The 20976-nt window shown below is 37.3% G+C and overlaps 1 protein-coding gene across 5 annotated transcripts in view; it reads right to left on the reverse strand.

The window, feature by feature from the left end:
* The window catches only part of FHIT (fragile histidine triad diadenosine triphosphatase), a 545317-nt gene that overhangs the window by 461912 nt on the left and 62429 nt on the right, over positions 1–20976 (reverse strand). For 2 of the 5 annotated variants that reach the window (XM_066195606.1, XM_066195601.1), the window contains exon 2: positions 15209–15271. The exons of 1 other annotated variant lie outside the window; for it this stretch is intronic. The gene's annotated coding sequence lies outside the window, so the exon portion shown is untranslated. Of the gene's footprint in view, positions 1–10341; positions 10423–13594; positions 13683–15208; positions 15272–20976 lie in introns of those variants that run through there. 2 more of the 5 variants (XM_066195603.1, XM_066195605.1) reach the window with 2 other exon arrangements.

A 20976-nucleotide genomic window follows, 5' to 3' on the forward strand; every position in this document is an offset into this window, starting at 1 on the left:
ACTCTCTAAAATCCTTGGGAACGCTACTGTTGCGTACAGAACCTCCTTCAGATTTCACCAACTTCACTATTCTTTTTGGATCAGAGGGTGAGAAAGGCAAAATGGTTTGAAGCACTTCTACCTCAAAGAAGTCTCTGGACATTACTAAAATCTAGAGCCTTTTAAAAGCCATCAGCCAAGTAAATAATATAATAGCCAGGGAGAAATAACTCATGAGAAGAATCTCTTTATCGATGCCTTTTATAGTTAGGAATGAAAAATAACGTATGCAAGCAATAAATCATAGAATCATAGAAACATTTAGGTTGGAAAAGACCTTTAGGATCATCAAGTCCAACTGTCAAGTGCAGAGTGCAGCACAAAACTCCCAAGCTGTCCTTTCTGACTATACAACACCAAATCTGGATAACAGGACCTCCGGTGGGAAGGAAGAACAATATAAAACTGTCATGGTTTAACCCCAGCCAGAACCCGGCTCCACACGGCCACTTGTTCACTCTTCCCGGGTGGGATGGGGGAAGGAATCAGGACAGTAAAAGTATGGGAACTCAAGCGTTGAGGTAAAGTCAGTTTAATGGGTTAAGGTCTTGAATGCACACCAATGACTAAAACATCCCTGAGTTATCAACAGCATTTCCAGCACAAATCCAATCTAGCTCCTGAGCAGATACAGTGAAGAAAATTAACTGAACCCCAGCCCAAACCAGCACAGTAAAACCTAGGTCTGCCTGAGCACACACCTACAAAAACACTGCACTCCCCACTGGGGGCTTAACCACAAGATCCACAGAACCTGTGCACTAAGAGTCTGAGACGCTCCCTTCCCTGCAGGGCCACAGGGAATATAGGACCTGATTATGAACCATAAAAGTAGAAGGGCAAGATCTAAACTACCTTCAGTCTCAAAAGCTGAAAATACTGTTATTTTTGTGGCAGAGTAACTAAAGAAGTTTCAGAACTGAAAGGGGTCTCTAAACCAGGGTGTTATTTTAAAGTAAAATAAAAATTTTATATTATCAAAAATAAATGCTCTCAGCAGCCTTCATTACAATTTCAGCAAAGAAGAGCTGGATAAAAATATGCAGTTTTTTTTTTCAGTGCTCACTCTGGAACAACTGCCACTGTTAAATTCAAGTAGAAAATTCAGGCTTTTAAGGATAAGTCAGGTTTTTGCTTGTCTGAGGTACCTATTGATAGCTCAGCCAGCTTCCTTAAATGGACTGCAAATAATTTACTGAAAGCTTTGTAAAACTCTGGATATTTTTCAGTGCAGTAAAAAAGATAACAATCTTGAATTTCTTTTCCATGAGACGTTTCCACATCAGTGGAACTGTGCAGTAGTAGGCAAATAGGAGGTGATACAGTACAGGTGATTGCACATACCTTCAGAAAAGATACTGAGAATAAGTTTTTCTAAAATTCATCCTAAAACCCAAGGTTCTTTTACCTTCTTGGGAGTTTGGAGTTTGTTTGGGATGTTTTTATGGGGTTTTTTTTGAAGGGCCTAGGGAGCCAGGGCTGGAAACGAAAGAAGGGAATTGTATGCCTTTCATAGTGCAACAGCAAAAACAACAATAACAGCTAATTGCATCCCTTGCATTTAACAGATATGGAATCAAAGATATAAATAAGGCACAAAGGGTTACTTACATTTTAGAAAATAGACCTAAATCTAATCCTAAATAGACTCTTCCCCACCTACTAAGAGGAACGTACCCCACAGTGACCCAACATAGTTAACTGCTGATGAAGAGTTCAAGGTTTATGAATCAAATGGATTTGTAACTGAAGAAAAACTATTATTACACCCAAGAATCTGCACCTGAAGGAAAGGATTTTCAATGGTTCAGTCCACTGTAGAAAAGACCTAAGCCTTATACCAGGCAATTTGCTGTAAAAGAACGATTCCACAAAGAACAGGAATGAACTGAAGGTGTAGAAATACACAAAGAGGTGAGACAACAAAAAACAAACATGTACAAAGAGTGGAAAGAAACATATTAAGTAAAACAAAAAAAAAATCCAGCAGCCGACATACAAAGAGCAATGCAGCCAGAGTCAGGTAGCATCATGATTATTTTGAAGTCATATGTCGTTGTCTCCATCATCTTTCCAAAAAGTACAGGAATTCCCAGTTACGCACAAGTCAAAGTAAACTTATATTCACTTGATAAAGAATTATTTTTTAAATTACCCCATGAATTTGGAGACTCTTGCCACATCACCTATTAACCATTATTTTCATTCAAAGCTTCCCATTGAAAAGTCACGCATAGGAGTATAGAGGTGACATTGGGGGACAAAAGCATGAAAGAAATTTGTTGCATGTATTGTCATTAAGGACTGATTTTAGGTATTGCAGGTTCAAACAGTTGGTATATTCCTGTAAGTCTGTTTGCTAATGAAGCAGATATGGATATGTTTCCATTTGGTTTATTCATACATTATTTATTAAACACTTCCCAACTCTTACAATAAAAGCCACAACCAATAATCTCAATGAAGCAGCTGTCACCAGCGGACAGCAGGAAGTCTGAGAAAACAGGCAGTAACATCAAATCTTTTAAAACTCTCTTTTACCACATTCCACTATTATCTTAAATATAAATGATAGTGTCCCCAGTGATTGCTCTCGGGCAGGCTTTATTTTTACCTTTTTCTTTTTGCCTTTGCTCTTCTCATTTCCTTATTTAATGCCAAAAAATTTTCAAAGACAGAGTTTTTCCAGAAACAGAGGGAATAAAAACACCATACACTTCCTGTTTTTCTTTAAATCATCCCTGGAGAGGTTTGCTTCTTGAACCACCCCTCTTCCCAAAGTAAGTTCAAATTAGACTACAGATAACCCTGAGATTTGAAGTTAAGTTACTCATTAATTGCTAATAAAAAGTAGAACCTTTTTTTTGTTTAATTTACACTGCACGTACAATTCCTTTCCAAACTTTATTCAGCAAGCAAATTTATGTAATGTAGTCAGCAGACTGAGACTTGTGATAGCCGAGTTCAGTATTTTGCTGTCACAGAACAGTTTTTCACACATCACTTCAGCTTCCGTGGCTTTAAGGAGGGTCAGTTCATTGATGTCTGTGGAACATTCAGATGTCAATACCAGGAATGAAGGAAAAAACATAAACCCAGGGGTGTCCCCAGTTCACTAAACACCTGTGAACATTCCCAGAACTGGCAAACTCAGAACATCACTGCAGTCCAAATCAGCAATGGCTATTTTTCATAAAACATACAAAATACAAACTTCCATTGATATGTGAAAGCATAGAGGTTTTCAAAAAAAAGGTTTGAATTCCCACTTGAGAACTTCCAGGGCTTTGCACATGAAAACGCCTAAAATAACATCCTCCTTCCACAAATACCAATGCAAAAGTAAACCAACTAAGTATGTATCTGTACTATTAATTGTAATATCAAAGTTTAGCAAAAACCTATACATTCAAATCATTCATTATCTACTGAATTGGCATCAGTTTGATTCCAAATCATCAAAAGATGAACTTTTGTACTTCATAACAATAATCTAAAATAAGTTTCATATATGAAAAAGAAAGTAATTCCTCAATTGCATAGATAATCCAAAAATATTTGCTGGTGTTTATTGTGTAGGGCATGGATAAAATGGAAACACAAATTTAAACTGAATCCAACTTCTGAGTGCATGTTTAAGATGGTCATTGCTGTGAATCAGTGTTGTATAATTGTAAGCTCCTTGTATTTGTAAAGTACATTACATGAATACTCTCAGATTATAGACATTATACCATGCACTTTTTCAAAGGGAGTATCCATTGCAAGTACAAGGTGTTAAGAGCTCGTTATAACTCATGCTATAACCACTGAAACAACAATAGTTGTTACATCCAGCAAAAAGGACCCGTGAGTAAAACACAGCATTATCACCTACTGAGCAAGACACCTGCACACAGAAAAGGCATCCTACTCCTCTGCTTTAACCACATCAGCACAACCTACTTGTGTCACTTATTTTGGAAACAGATTCAGAATTGGCCAGTGGGAAGATACCACCAATTGGCATTTTGAGCACCTGGAGCAGAAGTTAATACCTGGTTATATTTTGCCATTTGAAAACAGGCAGACAAAGAGAAGGGCGGGTCCATTTGCTGTGTTGTTCAAGATAAGCTTGAGAACAAGTTTCCTCTTAAGAAATACCTCACACAGAGACAAATTTGCCACAACTAATAAAAAATCCCAAGCACAAAACCCAACAACAACTATCCAAACAAAAGCACATTAAAGAAGCAGAGATTTTCCAAATCTACCTTAAGGGTCAAGGCAACAGGTCTGATCTTGACAGTCTTTATAGATATAAATGATGTACGTGGACAGCCACTGAAAAGAAGATTTAGCCTTCAGGATCCTTCACAAATATATTCTCTTCCTCAACTCAGAAGTGCCATAGTTTCCCACTGGTTAACACATCCATTCTTTTCATAGACCAGAGGTTCCTGGATGGTTTCTCAACACATGGAAGAGGCTGTAACTCCACACACCTCACCCTCCGCATCAGCTAAAGCTAAGAGTCTTCCTCCCAACAGTCTGCAGCAGTGGCACTCACCCTTGCAAGCTAGCTGTGGATAGCAAGGCAGTATGATCACGTATTACAGAATTTCAGACTATTTGATGAACCTTTTTATTGATGTTATTTGTAGTTTGAAAAATAATTTACAAAGAAAGAAATATATGAAAGCATTACATTGAGGCAAAACAGAGCTTAAATCCTGGCAATAACTTGGAACCCCTTGCAGATCCATCACATCTGTCATGCCAAAGATGAGTAAATGCAGATAAATGGGATAAGCAAAGATAAGATGAAAGTAAATATCCATCTTGAGGGAGAGGAGGGAAGGGGAACTGGATTAAATTTCTTCATTTTTTTCATATAAATTGTTAACAAAGTGCTGCAGGTTAAAGCAAAAGCTGCTCCTTAGTAACTGCACTGTACAGAAGACACTGCAAACAGTTCAAATTTCCTGCTTTTTTTCGTTCACTATTACCATAAATAACTCCAAGATTGCTAAAGCACCACCTTACTATTCCACTAAAAATATTTTTGCCCAAACATTGAACGAAGGGGTTAAGCAGATCCTACAGTTCACATAACCAACGTCATGAACTAAGAAAACATGGAGGTGAGAAGTGGTAGCTATTTTAAGTCTTTGACTTGACCTAGCTCCTTGAAGCCAAGAGGAGATCAGGAAATGCACTCAGAAGTTCTTCTGAAAGAGATCTAAAGGGCCTTCCCTAAGGGCTCGAAGAGCCTGTCACTAAGGGGACAAAGTCCAACTCCATTCCCAAACTGAAGGAAACCAAAGTCACTCTCAGAATAGCTAAAGCTCTTCAAATGCAAGTGCAAAAGCAGAAAGTCCAAAACTGGAACCTGGTGGATGATTTGCTGTCTACAAAAATCAGCAAGTAATTTAGGAGTTTTTACATGTCTATATAGTTTTCAACCATTCTCCTTGTTCAACATGCCTACTGTATCTTCTGTGGGAACAGCACAGCAGGTAAAAGTGCTTGTAATACAATACCGACACTTTTAATTCTTGCCAGCCTGTTTCTGCATTAAACTTCATCCAGATCTTATGCATCAGCAACTGCAAACAAACTGAGTTTTCACAGAAATCTGATAATCACTTCTTTGAAGAATTTTCATGTCATGTAAGCTTAAACCAATGTTTAATTGGGTTTTCTGAGGAGGAAAAACCTGACCTGTGCAAGACTTAGAGTGATGCAATTGGAAAAAAGAATGTTAAGGTCAATGAAATAGCTGAGACAAATTCACCAAAATAATTGCCATTTTGCATCAAGATCTGCAAAAATGAGAATTGGACAGTAAAAAGAACCAATACATGACATCTTTAGGCAAGGTTACTCTTACCTGAATCTTAGAACATTTTGTGCAGGAGTTCATAGCAAGGACTTTGGAAGCCTGCATGTGCCAGTTCTCCCAGGTCATTTTGACCCCTACAACATTGTATCCTATACAACATCCCTAAATACACAAATAGCTAAGCAACTCTAAAGTGCAACATATCCAAATGTACTTTTAAAAAGCACATGCCTGATAATTCTTTAAAGCTAACCCATTTGTCATGCACCCCCAAAACAAGCACACAACCTTCAAAAAAGGAAAGCCAGCTTCCAAAATTCAAGTTGGCAAGAAAGAAATGTGCTATCATTAAGATGAGACAAAAGGTCTTACCCATTTGGCTGGGAGATATCTGGTCCCTCAACACAATGGCAGTGGATGTTGTACCATCCCTGCCATGTCCTGCACTCTGATGTCAAGACCCCCATGCACCCTGATCATCCTCTCCTGACAGTTCTGCCCCTGCACCAAAATCTCACCTGACCAGCTCATCACACCTTGTTCCGCAGCATGGCCAGGTACTGCAAGGCCAACACTGCTGCCTTCATTTTCTGTTTCCCTGCTTTTATTAGCATCTCTCTCAGTCCAAATGTTTCCAAGGTAATTATTACATCACATTTTCACACAGATATTTAAGCACCTACCTAAACAGGATTTGCATAAATGATTTTACAGGTTATGGCTGGGATGCTCCAACCATGCCAACAGTCACAGCTGAAGTATCCTTGGAGATTAAAGTAGCTGCTCTCCCTTTTCCTTGGAATGTAATAGCAAAGGGGTTTTGGTGCTCCTCCAGGTCTTGAAGATTCTGTCAAAGACAAGATCTTGAGCTCCAGAAACTTGAAGCAAATGCAAAATTATCCTAAGATATTTTTAAAACTTCCCATAAATCCAATACCTTTTCACATAACCCACAATCTACATTAGACATCTGTGTATTAGTACAGGAATGAGACAATACAGGCTTGGCACAGCCAAGCTGAGTAAGAATGAAATAGCAAGTATTTCACACCAGTGAGAATTTCAAAAATCTTTCAAAAGACCTTTTCCACCTTTTCAAAAAACATGGTGAGAAAGGTTTAACATGTCTTTTCAAAATTAACCAAATTAGACCAATGTTGAGTAATTATATTTATTAAACTTTACGTCCAAAAGTCTTTTTTCTCAACTACTCTCTTTTATCTTAAATGTTTTTCATGAATCATAAAACTGTGATACTTTCTAAGCATTACTAGGCTTAGAAGTCTAGCTTAAAAAAGAACACTGATAATTGATGTGTAAAAGCTTGGTTTTTGACCAGAATTCAAAATCATATAATCTATATATACATAAGATGTAGCACTGGCCCAGCCACATCAGTCATGAGAAAATAAGGTGCAATCGCTGATCAAACTTCTCAGAAGAGACAATTTTTATGGGGACGTTTCTCTTCTCACTAACAACACACTCTACATGGGATGGATAGACTGTAGCAGCAACAGCACAGTCCTTGGTTGCATTCATCCTAAGGATGACACTATAGTAAACTTTCTGTTATCCAGACCCACCAATTGAACAAGTCAGAGTTTTCTAAGCTGAAATACTTTAACTAGTGCTGCAACATTCACTTGTTCCACCAGTAAAAGCCATAGAACAGATATGTTTTACTGATATAAATCAGCATTACAAGATAGTAATTCCTAAGGAAGAATAATTATGCCAACGAGAGAACTTTCGGTGATGCATCTGTGTTCAGAAGAATCAAAGAAAGCTTTTTCCTAATATAAATATGCTGTCAAAAGAAAAGTAGAAGTAGTAAAAATGTGCATTTCAATCCAGCGGAAGTAATGTCTCCATTTAACAGGATGCTTCAAGTTTCTCAAGGGAGTTGTTTATTTGTAAGACAAAGCACACTTCGTGTTTCTATTATGTCATGTGTCATTTGTCTTTCTCTAAGAAATCTGTGTTGTCAATATCTATTTTATTGTTCAGTAAATTTTCATTACACATGCCATGATGTCTGCATTCTGTTATTTCCCTGGTATACTTGCCACTTTTCATATTTTTCTAACAGTGAAATGGATTTAAATTCACAAAAAAAAAAAATCTTGTACGTGGTCACTGTGCCTAGGCAGTCTTTTCACCTAAAATTAGCATTTCTCTTATTCAAGGATAAATAAATTATTTCCAAGAGAAACTATATCTAAATCAGACCCACCATTTAGTTTCTTTGGGAAAGCACTCACAGGTTTGTTTGGGTTTTTTAAAGGATGATACAAGTTCTTAGCCCAGGGCCTGGCAATGGAAATCAGTCAAAACTCTTAATTTGGAATCACTTACAGACCTTCACCCAAAGCACTGTAATCAATTTACCATATAGGATTTTAACATATTAGCAGCCATAGGCAGAAGTTATTTTCATCCATTATTAAAAAATCAAACCTCCAAGCCAGCAATCTTACGTGGTACATAAAACAACTGCATCAAAATTCAGATGCATTTCTCTTAGGCCTTTAGAACCACTGAGCTCTGAGGTTTGTTGAGCTGCTCCTGCACACATCTCACATTGTTTCAGATGGCAGAAACAGTTTGAATTCCTTTAAACATTGCTCTGCTTTTCAAATCCCTACGGTGACCTTGTTCAAGCTGATGCTGGAAAGTTACAATTGAAAACCAGCCCTGAAACCACCACATCAGCGCCCCATATCTCCACTTTGGTCCAGGGAAATCTGGCTTTGAGGAACAGCAGCAGTGGTCAGGATCCATCTCTCATACATGGGAATGACATCTGAACCATCTGAAACACCATAAATGAGAGCTTCACAGAAGCATTAACCTAAAAAACCATTCTCCATGTTCCTTTGGGACAATAAAGAGAACCATCTAAAAAAAGGAAAAAAAAAAAAAAACAACAAAAAAAGGAAGTTTCTAATTCTGCTCATTCTACTGCTCTCAATATGATAGAGCAATATGAGACATCTGACACTGCTCTACCTAAAACAAAACAGCATCTAATGGTCTTTAGACTAACATATTTTTCACTACTATTCAAAAGGTACCTGTCTCACAAAAACTGAAGAGAACCATGCTAAAATGGTCTGTTAGCATAAAATTCTAAGCTAATTACTACTGTTTAGTGTCTTTTGAATCACCCCTTCACCATTCTTTTTTCAAACTCTGCCACCCCAAATGATAAAATTCATCAAGTCCTTACTGATAGTCTCTTGAGGGGAGTCTGTTTTAAAAATAAATATTTATATACATATCCATCTGTAAAACACTGTAGGTCCATTACTTCAGCCAGCAACACTCCTGATTTCCATGTTATTATCATGTCAAAGTGAAGAGAATTCCATTCAGAGATACTCTGATGAAGACACAGGCATTACAAAAGACAAGAATAAATAATTTCTACCATTTTGAAGAATGTTTCAGATCAGTACACACTTACGAGTGATCAGATTTCAGGATATCATTTACATTCACATAAATACAGCTTTTGTCTTGCTTGATAAATACTTACTGTCTATAAACCAGATGCCTGTGAGAGCTGTATTTACTTACATTCTCTCATCCTGTCTGCAAGCCTGCTTATATACAGTACTTCAAAAAACATGTATTTTGTTCCTGCTGAAAAATGTAGTAGCATTAACCTCCCCCATGTTTGTAATTCTACACAAAACAAACCATGCAGAGCCATAGAGAGGAAAGGAACTGTTCCTCCAGGAAGTGCTTTAATGAAGTAGAAAAAGGCATAAACATCTCTCTCTGTATGCCTTGTGTGGAACATGGAAAGTCACACAAGGAAAAAATACAAGAAACTTGTTATATGTCCTGTCAGAAAATGGCTGCTACATAAAAGCAAAATTTATTGCCCTAAGGGAATCCTGCATTTTCTTTGCTGTTTTTTGTTTTCCATCTTGCTTTCCTGCTACAGTTACACCTCCCAGCAAGGCAGAGTGTCAAGAAGCTTCAATGTACAGAGGAAGATCATCTGACAACAAAAAACGTATCCAGGCTGTCAGATGGAGTGTGTAGATTGGAGAGAATTAACTGGGAGAATGTATCTGTCCACAGATTGCAAAATTCTACTTAGAGGCAAATAAATCCTTCTCTCTGATTTAAAACATTTATTCCATTTTAACTACTCTTTGCTCTTCAGGTGCCTGCTTCAGATGAAGACAGACACTAAGAATCACAGAAACACACTCTCACTTAAATAGAAGACAGATGCGTGTTAGTTTTAAATGATTCACAAGCACTTGGCTGTGCAACAGTGCTGCCTCTCCTGCCAGTTATCACTGGAAATTTATTTTAGGAGATTTTCCAAGTTAGCCAATATAAAGAATGTAACATTAGTAATAAGATAACAAGAACCATGGGTGAGGCAGCTGCACTGCAACAGCAAAGGACATTAAAAGCTTTATCACACAGTGAAAGATTAGGAAGGTCTAAAGTACTTTGGTGTGGTCACAAGAGAGACACAGTAGAGTCACTATCAGTTCATCTTCTCCTGAATAGCACCGGTGCAACAGGACTAACTCCAGCTAAAAAAAAAAGAGAAGACAATCAAAGGAATAAGCTTGAAACTATTTGACTATAATGATCAAAGTATGATAGAAACAAGACAATGGCAGTTTTGTATAGGGAAAAAAATCTGTATTTGCTATAGTTCAGGCTTCCTTTTGTGTCAGCACTTTAAGCAACACAGCAAACGTTGAAACAATTCTGTTAACATTACTGGGAAAGCTACTAAAACTGTATGAGGCTTTAAATATAGCTTATATTTAAGTAACAGCCTGAACTGCAAACCAACAACCAGGATGCTCTGCACCATATCCCTATTTTCAGTGTATTTGGCCAAGCTAGAAATGAAGCAAACTAATAGAAAAGTCATTCTTCATGTGAGAGAAGAAAAAACACACCAGCAATTCCCAATCTTGCCAAGTTTTTAACTCCAAATTCAGAACATTCCTCACTTACTATCAATGCAATTAAAGTGCAGCTATTAAGACCTCATGAACTTAATTCTTTTCATAAATACTTAATTTTTTTGGTATGCTATAGGGTAATCTACATTTCCACAATTGTTACAAATACAGGTAGCTTCTGAAAATATTCTTCAAGACAAAATTATTGTTCAAATGTTCACAGAACAGGCATCAAAATAATTATTTATTCTCATAATCAGAGACAAAATCATAATAGTAACTAGAGTACCCAGCAAACCAAAATTACTGAATTGTGTTATCAGATATGTGCAATTAACTCTTGCAGCCTTCTGGAGAGACCCACTTTTCTACTTAAATTTACTTGCAGTCACTGTAGTGGAAATGATGGCTCCTACTCCTGCTGAATTATGGAAGTGGTCCAGGTAGCCTGAGTACGGTTTCATAAGGCTAGATCCCAGCTGAAAGCAAGAGAAACACCGGGCACAGGCAGTGAACACACAGTGTGTTCAGTACAACACTTCTGCATGAGCACCAACAGCCAGAGCACCTGTCCCTGGGAACAAGCCCCAGCAAAGCCGGCCTTTTCCTTGGGATCTACCAGGACCTTCCCCACACATTGTATTCACTGTAGATTTTCTCCAGAACAGTGAGCAGTGTAGGACTTCAGTCTGTTCTACTTTCTTCTGAACATTCAATCTGACATTTTATGCTTTCTGTTGATATAATAGAGAGCCTAAGTACAAGAAACATCTGTATTTCTATTCAGTATAATTAATCAAAATTTAGAGGGGAGATATAAAAGCTAAATAGAAAAGCAGTGTTAGAAAATACAGTAAAGATACTGCAGCTAAAACTCTGACTAATAATTGGGTTAAACTGACACAACAATCAAATGGAGATACTTTCCATAAACCAGAAGACAGGTATGTTAAATTTCAAAATGCTAAGATATCATAGTATCTCTATAAAATGCAAGCAGCTAAAACATCATAAAATAAACCCCAAATTTCTTTCAATACTAAAAAATGGAAGTCAGAGTAACAGTCAAACCTCAGTGACAGATGAACCTTTAATCAAGAAATAAAGCACATTGTTAGTGGCTTTTCCTCTTTAAGGAAATTCCTGAGCAATATCTGCTTACTAGCTCAAAGTAAAATCTGGAAGGTAAGAAAATCTCCCCTAGTAGCCACATGAACGGGCTACTGCAGCCACCAAAACATTTTCTCTTCGCCACAAACAGATTATAATTTACAGTGTAAAAGATTAAAGACCATTTTATTACTTTTCAGTGCCATTCCGCCCTTACAGTGCTGTAATTATGACTGGTCAAGTAGATCTTTAATTTGCACACTTCAGCTACTGATTATCTGTATTCTGCAGACATCTACAAATACATACATCAAAGCTGCCAGCTTCCACAGAATGTTAACCAGGGCTCATTGTTCTTACATTCTTTTTAGAGTTGAATCCCGGTGCATTAGGTCTATAAACAGGTCCACTTAGTCATTTTCTTACAAGCTATTCATGTAGAAACTATAATGTTCTGTTCTCCCCAGAAGCTTATAATACATCACATGGATAATTGCGTTTGAAAAGATTAAGCATGAAACACAAGAAACACTGATAAAATTCAAAGTACACCTGAGTCATCACAGGAGAAATACCATTGTTTTTCAAAGAGCAGGTAGCATTGGGGGGGGATGGGGGGACCAGAAAAAAACACCAAAACAATACAAAAAACAATTCGAGTTTCAAAGAGCAGGTTCTGTAAGCACTGAGCAAGCATATTAGCCTTTGAATTAAACACATTGACCTGAGACAGAGCATGCCATGAAGTATTAAACACAAACTACAGTAGAATTAGCCTCATATATACCCACCAGGGCATAAATCTTCACTAGTCTCCTAGAACACACAAAACACTCACACAAATAATGTATTGAGAAAAGATTTTCTCCAGCTTCTGCTCTCCTGAAGCTAGAAAGCCTTTCCTAAAAATTAGAATAAGTCCAAGTCTGTTTCTCTAAATAGTGACAAACACTAAATCTGTTCAATCAAATGCAGTGTAACAGGAGACAGTTTTCCAAAATTGTTACTGAGTTTTGTATATGCAATTGTTTCCTAAGAGTCACTGTATTTTGAAGAAATTACCTCTTTTCCTATCATGTTAACAGTTATCTGTTTTGACACCCATTTAACTGGCACGGATTCAACCACTTACTAAGTAATTCCAGTTACTAGATATTAGTAGTTCAAACAGGTTTTGCTGTCTCCTATCTGAGCACCTTCAGGATAGCTTCCACTGTTTTTCCCATTTACACTTCATTTGGGAAGAGTCATGACAAAACACAATGCCACTTCTAAACTAGTAACAAAGTGTCATCTGGAATGGTTCATCGAATTTGCAAAGCATGCATTGTATCCTCCCTATTGAACCAGTATCTATACTAAAGGCAGTAAATACAATTTAAAACAACTTTTAATCAAACTCAAGTGTTGAGGTTCTTGATATGGCAACTGATAGTATTCACAAAATACAGAGGGCAAGGTGTACATCCGACGGTCAGACCAGTCCAAAGAATTAATGAGATCTAAAATAAATTCTGGTATAGCAATATGCAATTTTTCCAACTATTACACTGACTCATTTAATGGAAAACATTGCAGGCAAACATTTCCCAAGTCCAGTTCAGTGGTCATTGTTACCAGCAGAGACACTCAGACTCAATCATGGCTTCTGGGGAAGCATCCAGAAACCCACCTTTTCTGTGTTATTAACAACCAGTAGGTTCCAGTGCCTACAGAAGGCAGAAACAACCTGATTGATAGATGAGGGACCAGGGTTCCACCTGTTTGAGAGGAGACAAGAAGCCATTTGTTTCAAGTATGCTCAACTTCCCCCAAGCAGAAGGGTTTGCATCCTGTGTGACCTATGTTTGGTGATTTCCCCAAGCCCCTGGGCAGACACAGCTCTGTCTTAACCCCCTGTGTTCCACCAGTAACAAGTTACAAATACTTTCTTCAGAACACAGATACTGCTAAATGGGTTTGTGGTAACTGGCTGTACCCCAGCACTGCCCTCTTGTCTTTTTCAGTGCCACACACTGCAACAAGCTCCCGCTTCTCACTTTGGGCAAAGTTGAGGGCCAGGACCTGAGAATGAGGAGAAGACATTGCCAACTCAGGTCACAGGGCTCTTCAAGGGTCACTGTTCTGCTGCCTATTTAAGTCTTCCTTGTAAGGCTAATCTCCTAGGAAACCCAAATGCATGAGCATCCTACACTGAAACAGTAAAAGTGCAACAGTCCTCTGTTTATTGCATTCGTTTCCCTGTTACTCACCACGTAAAGACATTGTTCAGTAAGAATTCACAGACTAAAGTCAGCAATGAGATAATGTTAAGAACTTCAGACTCTTTCAAAAAGCTCAAAAAAATTATGTTCATTTTTGACATACCTTAATTCCTGTTCCAAAAAAAAAAAAAAAAAAAAAAAAAAAAAGAAGAATGCCCATTCCTCAGCACACAGCACAGTTCAATTCTTTTCAGCTCTGTTGGAGTTTTTTGTGTTTGGTTTTGTTATTCTCCAAATTATTACAAAAGCATCACTTTAAGATCTAGCTATTGGCACCACAGTATTTCAGCTTCCACTCTTGCTTTGTAGCTGAGCATGTTCCATAGTTAATTCAACAACAGTAGTCAAAAAAAATGCAACCTCTGTTTTTCCTGTTAAAGACATGAACCCCTACTTCTGCAACATTTACAGAATCTGCACCAGTCATTCTTATTCCTTCTTTTAAACACTGACTGCATTAACTAATTAATTTGCCGTTAACTAATTTAGCTACTGACCAAAGAAAGAGAAACTGACACTGGGAAATTATTTGTTTGGAGGTTAAATTAATTAAAAACACTACACTATTGACAGAATTTAATCTCATACTTCTCATGAGAGCATGGAATCACTCACAGCTGCAACAATTTGTGAAAAATCTGTGGAGAGATTCTATGATGGGAGTGGAATTAATTTGTGTCACCCCTAAGAGTATATGTGCTCACTCAACAGTACCTGGATTAAACAATATTAAAAACACACAAATTGAGCAAACCAAATTAACCTGCTGCTTAAGCTAGCATGTGATACATGCCCTTCAATATAAAGATACAATAATTTGCATCAATAAAACTCAAGGGATCACAGGAGTGGTCACAATGACCAGAACATTCTTTGCAGTCTGTCTTTATCTGTGTGAATGCACTTGAGTAAAGAACCCAGCAATGCACAAGGGCAGTGAAGAGCCACTGAAAATACACCACTGAGCACAACCCCTCCCAAATCCAATCACTACACCACTCTGGAAACTACCACCAACTTACAAGTGCAGCAGAAGAGGGACCACTGGGCCTGAATGAAGAGAGCAGCAATGAGACTCCCAAACCCTGTGGCAAAGAAACAGAGAGAAGCATGACGAGATGGAAGGATGAGCTGCTCCAACCACAGGGACTCGGGCTTCTGCAGCAACTTGATTTCTCCCTTCAACTCTTTTCTGGAGAAAAGACACACTGAATACATGAGCTGTCCACCAAAGCAAGGCTCTAACTATCCAAGAAACCGGGCTGTTTTGAATGGAGGATGAAACAAACACAGCTTGGAAGGCTCTTTGTTATTAGTTCTTAATAACAGAGTACTGATGAGAGAACTTGTCACCCCGTTGAGGTGCACAGCACACAATGCCTACAGCTCAAAGCAAGAGCTGATTTTGCAGTTTATACACAGGGAATCCAAACGGCTTCAGTTTGAATTCTGAAAGAACCAGTGACAATGTGGTTTCCAGCATGCACTGTACAATTCTGCCCAGAAGCCAAGGTAAGTACTCATGTTTAGCAGACCATCTGTAAAAGGGAGATAATATTTTGTCCTGCTTTTGGTATTGTTGGCAAGGTATCTTCTACCTGTGAGCAGGAAGTTGCACTGCAGCTTATGACAAGAGCCACATTCGCTAGGTGGTAGTGTCAAACAAATAATAGTCATGCTAATAACTAGAAGGAACTATCAAGACAAATCAATATAAAAAGAAATTACAATGCTTATGTAAAACATTATCGTCTATTCATTGAAAAATTACAAACCACAGAATACAACTGATCTAGCAACACAGCCAAATTATTATTGATTTGCATTAAGAATTTTTCCCTACTTGACATTTCTAGAATTTCATATAATTGTATATTAAGGCTCATAGTGAAGACGAGATCTATTATAAATTCCACACATCTGCTGAGATACGCCATTCTGAAATTAACTGTCTTGAAACTTATATTTAGAGCACATGAAAGTAATTCAATTTCCCAATATTAACTCTTCTCACATCAATACCAGAATTTAAGATAGGTTGCATTCTTGTTCATGTTGTAGAATAAAACCAAGAGTCTCTTTTGTGTGGGGCCACAAGAAACAAGTATTTTTTGAAAAGTTTTTCAGAGGAACAGATTCGGCTGAGAAGGCTAACACTTAAGTGGCTGAATAACTGTGACTTCCATTCTAAATGAATGTAGGATGTCATCAAAACTTTTGAAGTTCAAGTAATGAAAATGTGATGATTAAATCTAAGTTTTTATTGCCATGAATGTAATTCTCTTTTTTTTATGTAAGCAATTTAAGGCTGCTTTAATAAGATTAGGGCAGACTTCTAACATTCAAAATAGACTATTGACCTCAGGGGTAGCTAGTCAGCCCCACAGATACAGCAACGATCAATTCAAGATGCAGGCCAGCATCTCTGAAAATGACACCTCTTTGTACAGACTCTGAGTATGCAAACATGTAAATTGGCCTGGAGAGAAAGTTACAGTAATTGGGGGGTTCTGGAGAGTTCTAGACTCCATTATGATGGAGGTATCAAACACTAAGAGGTCTGTTTCGAGCCAAATTCATTATCTCTATTTAAAAAAAAAAGTTATTTTCTCCCATGCTGCTGTAATTTCCTTTTGAAATTAAAATTCCTGTGTGATACCAAATGATATCTGACTTTTTGACAGAATTTGAGAGATACACTATACATGCTACTTGCCTCACTGAGCTTCACATGAGCCATCCTCAAAACTCAACAGTGATCTAGTGATACTGAAATGAACACTACAACTATTATTTTTTTGTGAGGGAATTCAACACTTAAGCTTCATAAAGCAGCAAGCTACTTCCTGATTACTCTAAGTCCTTATCACTAAACAAATTTATCACGTCTTTTGTCCTCCATTGTTAATCTCATACTTCCACACAAGGAATTAATCAGAGAGGAACAAGCCAGTACCTCTGATATCTGATATCATTAATGACATTTCTTTATTAACAAGAAAAAAGACTATTTATCTAAGCTCCAGCTTCAGGTTTTACATGCAGCTGACAGAACAACTGTGGGTCCAGCTTCAGAAACAGAACCACACTGAAAGGGCTCAGAAAAGCATTTCTTTTGATCATTACCTGATAATCTTCATGCTCATCTGGACAATTTTAGATGCATCCTACCATCCATTTGCCCTAGAATATTTTACCTGCTGAAGAACATTCAGGTCATTGAAGCTGCAACCCCCTGACCAGGAAAACACTCAATGAGAAGAGGACCCAACACACCCCAACCAGCAGAGAGAACAAGGCCTGGTGCAGACAGGACACAGCTTGGCAAGGGAGAAAAATTAAATTATCACTACAGAACAGGCAAGAAACTGGGTCAAAGCAAACAATGAGGCATTCTGGGGATGGCAAATAACAGAATTTCCTAAAGGAAAAAATTGCAGTGGGCTTTGCTAAGAATGTTGGGGCTTGTTTTATTAAAATCATCAGTATCTTTGGTTAGACAGGCCTTTTCTCCAAACTGCTTTTAACATAAAAAGCAAATCATAAAAGACCACAAAATTATTATTTCTTACAGACCCCTCTGCAAACTACCTGAAGTTAAAACACAGAAAGAATTAAATATCATATGCTGTAAAGTTCTTTTTATTTTTATCTGATATTTCACTTGATGCTCATGGAGAAAATTGTGTGCTACTTTGCAGATGCTCCTAAACTAAATTTCCCTGTTCAAATTAGCAACTTTGACATTTAAAATGAATTTTAATAGGGTAATAAACTCAGGATATTTCATAACTCCATCCACGATAAGAGGCATCTCTGACCTACTGACAGCTTAGACTGAATGAAAGTCATCATTAAACAATCATGAGGCAGCACACCAACAGACACTTTGGAGTGAGTTATTTGAGTGGTAATGACAAATATTAATAATAAAAAAGCAGAAAAAAGCAGTTCAGCCTCTTATTAGAACTATATTGTGATATTGTAATTCCTAAACTCAGTACAGTTATATGAGACATGCTCTAAATTGGCCCAAAGCAATCAGTAATTCTGATTTCTGTGTGCAAACTGGTGATTAGGAACATTTACAAAATCCTCCTAGAAATCAGGCCAACGTATAAAAGAGAAACAGACTTCTTATAAATTGTACAGAAAAAGGAAAGAGAAAATACTAAAAGTTCTTATGACAAGAAATTTAAAAGTTCCTTTTCTAAAAACTATGGAACTGCTGTAAGTCAAGTACAAGGGAGGTGTCCATGTATACTATATACCAGTGCAGCCTGGTTTTATTAGCACTGCAAAAATAAAAAAAAGTATTATAATCAATTTTTCCATAGGCAACTGCCAGCCCTGTTGCTTAGCACAGGAAAGTCTATCCCTTCATCCCCATTCCAAAATAAATATAAAGTTGCTTCCGCTCCAGTAGTGGAGGAAGGTTCCTGAAACTGCAAAATCTCACAAGTTCTCACTGATAAAATGAGACAGGTTGCTAGAGATTTACTTGGTTTAGAAACTGAATTAATTTTCTGCTTTATCAAAACTGGATTTAAGCAAACAGCCATAATAGTTTTAATGGAACACTATAGCTTTATAACAAATTCAGAGTTTATTGTGCAGTAAGATGGTACAACAGTACCATAAAAAAAAACCAAAAACAAACAACTGCACAAGAAAAAAAAAAAGAAAAAAAAAAAAAAAAAAGGAGAAAAAAGATTAAGGGAGTGAAAATGTTCCAAGAGACAAGACTTTCATTAGTACCACAAGTCTCTATTGCAAAAATGTTCAAAGCAACTGCACACCAAGTAAATCAATCTGATCTGTGCCTTGCCCAGAATATCTATCAGTTTGCCATTCCTATTGCCATGCGTCAAGGGGAGACATGCACTCAGTGCACAAAACACATCACATCTGATGAGACCTTTTAAAGGTCAGGATTTTATTTAAGAAAGTGGTTCAGTGCTGGTTACTGAGTTACTGCTCAAATGTAGAACTGATTGACTCCTGTATGCCATAATCCCTATGATGAAAGCAAATATGGGACCTACTTGCACTTGACTTTCTGTGGAAAAGATATAATGTACAGTGAATTAACTACAGTCAGAAAAAGCCTGTGATTACACAAGAAATAGAATACATATTTCTGCAGGTACCAATAATGCAGTTATCACCAAAACTGTGTTACAAAATTAGTTCTTAAAAACTGAGATCCATAACATAACTTGATAAAGGATTAAGCAAATCAATTGTCTGCAAAACATTTCTAGATGTTTGCTCTGTGGGTGACCACAAAAGGGAATGTGTTCCCTAAATGCAGACTTTTGACTGAAGTTCAAGCTGAGCATGTTTTCCAGCAAATCTCATTTCACAGAGGTTTAAGATAAAAGTCAGACTCTTAAATAACTAAATTCCAGACTAAGTATCAAGAGAGGAACTTAAAGCCCTCACTGAGGCTTGAGAACCAGGTAACTCCCGTGGGCCATGACATGACTTGTGCTTTGATTGCCTGTTAGCAGGAACTTTCCTCACTTCCGTCTCATACAGAGGATGGGACAAGATTGGAACAGTGAAACTTACAAACAACCAGAAAATAAAGCCACTGTTAGGAAATGAATGGCTGCAATCCCCTGTCCAGCTGCAGAAAAACAATGACCCTACAGTTCTTCCCCTCAACACAAACAAAAATGTGTCCTCCAAGTGCCAAGGCAGGAATCATTTGGTCAAAAGTTGTACCTAAAATACCTGCATTAGCATCAATCACGCACCAGAATGCTTCTTTCTCTCAAGTAATACTCCTTCTAACTCCTCTAATTAAATCTGCTTATTCATTTTACAACAGAGCAACAGGTTCTGACAAAGTAGTCAGGATTCTTGAATTATTAAATTTTTTTTTGTACATATTGATAACTGCATATTCCCAAATTAGTTTTCAAGATAGAAGAGAGAGAGTCAGGTACATAGGGAAATACTCACAAATGTAAAAATACAAACATGTGCACACAACACGTGTGAGCAAAGGAGAAGCCACACCAGTAACACTGAGGAATTCAGACTGCATCACATGAAAAATTTAACAGACAACCCTGAAAATAAATGTAAAGTATCTAAACAATTTAAAATTACTAAAATAGGCATTTTACAATCTACATAAGTAACAACATCACAAAGGATTAGATCCAAAAATAAGAACATTTTTCCGTTTGAATCAAATACTTGCATAATCTTAGTTTGTAATTAAACAACTTCTGGCAAACCAGAAAATATCCAGCAGAGAAATACAAGGAGACACAATACTCATTTTGAAGGCAGTATCAGAAAGAAATCTGGAACACAGCATAGATGTTGGTGCATTAACATGAATGCCAGTTCAGAGACTCAAAACCTTTATCAAACTTCACATCAGCTAAATAAAATGAGTTTTTAATGAAAACTTATTTCTCAATTTTGCATATTTTAATTGAGTATAAACACTCCTAAGGTATCCAAAGTGATAACACTGCAGTGTAGCTGTTTCCTAATCATTTGACCAAAAAGTAGAGTATTAAAAGCAACACATATTGAAATGAAGAATATCTAAAAATAATGTTAAGAAGTTTTTTGACAGATGCCCTCATTGCTTTTGCATCATGAAAGCTGAGTTTTAAGCAAATGACATGAATTTTAAGAGCCAAGGAGTAGCAGCAATGATGCCCCATTCCCATTTCCCTGAACATCAAAAATGACACAAGGGCCAGAACTACACTTGGGGAAGGTGTTTCAAAATAAACAGGATCGTTTGATTTACAAATTAGGA

Source organism: Chamaea fasciata, unplaced genomic scaffold (assembly GCF_029207755.1).
Source record: "Chamaea fasciata isolate MVZ Bird 193981 ecotype frontalis unplaced genomic scaffold, bChaFas1.0.hap1 SCAF_13, whole genome shotgun sequence".
Classification (NCBI taxonomy): domain Eukaryota; kingdom Metazoa; phylum Chordata; class Aves; order Passeriformes; family Sylviidae; genus Chamaea; species Chamaea fasciata.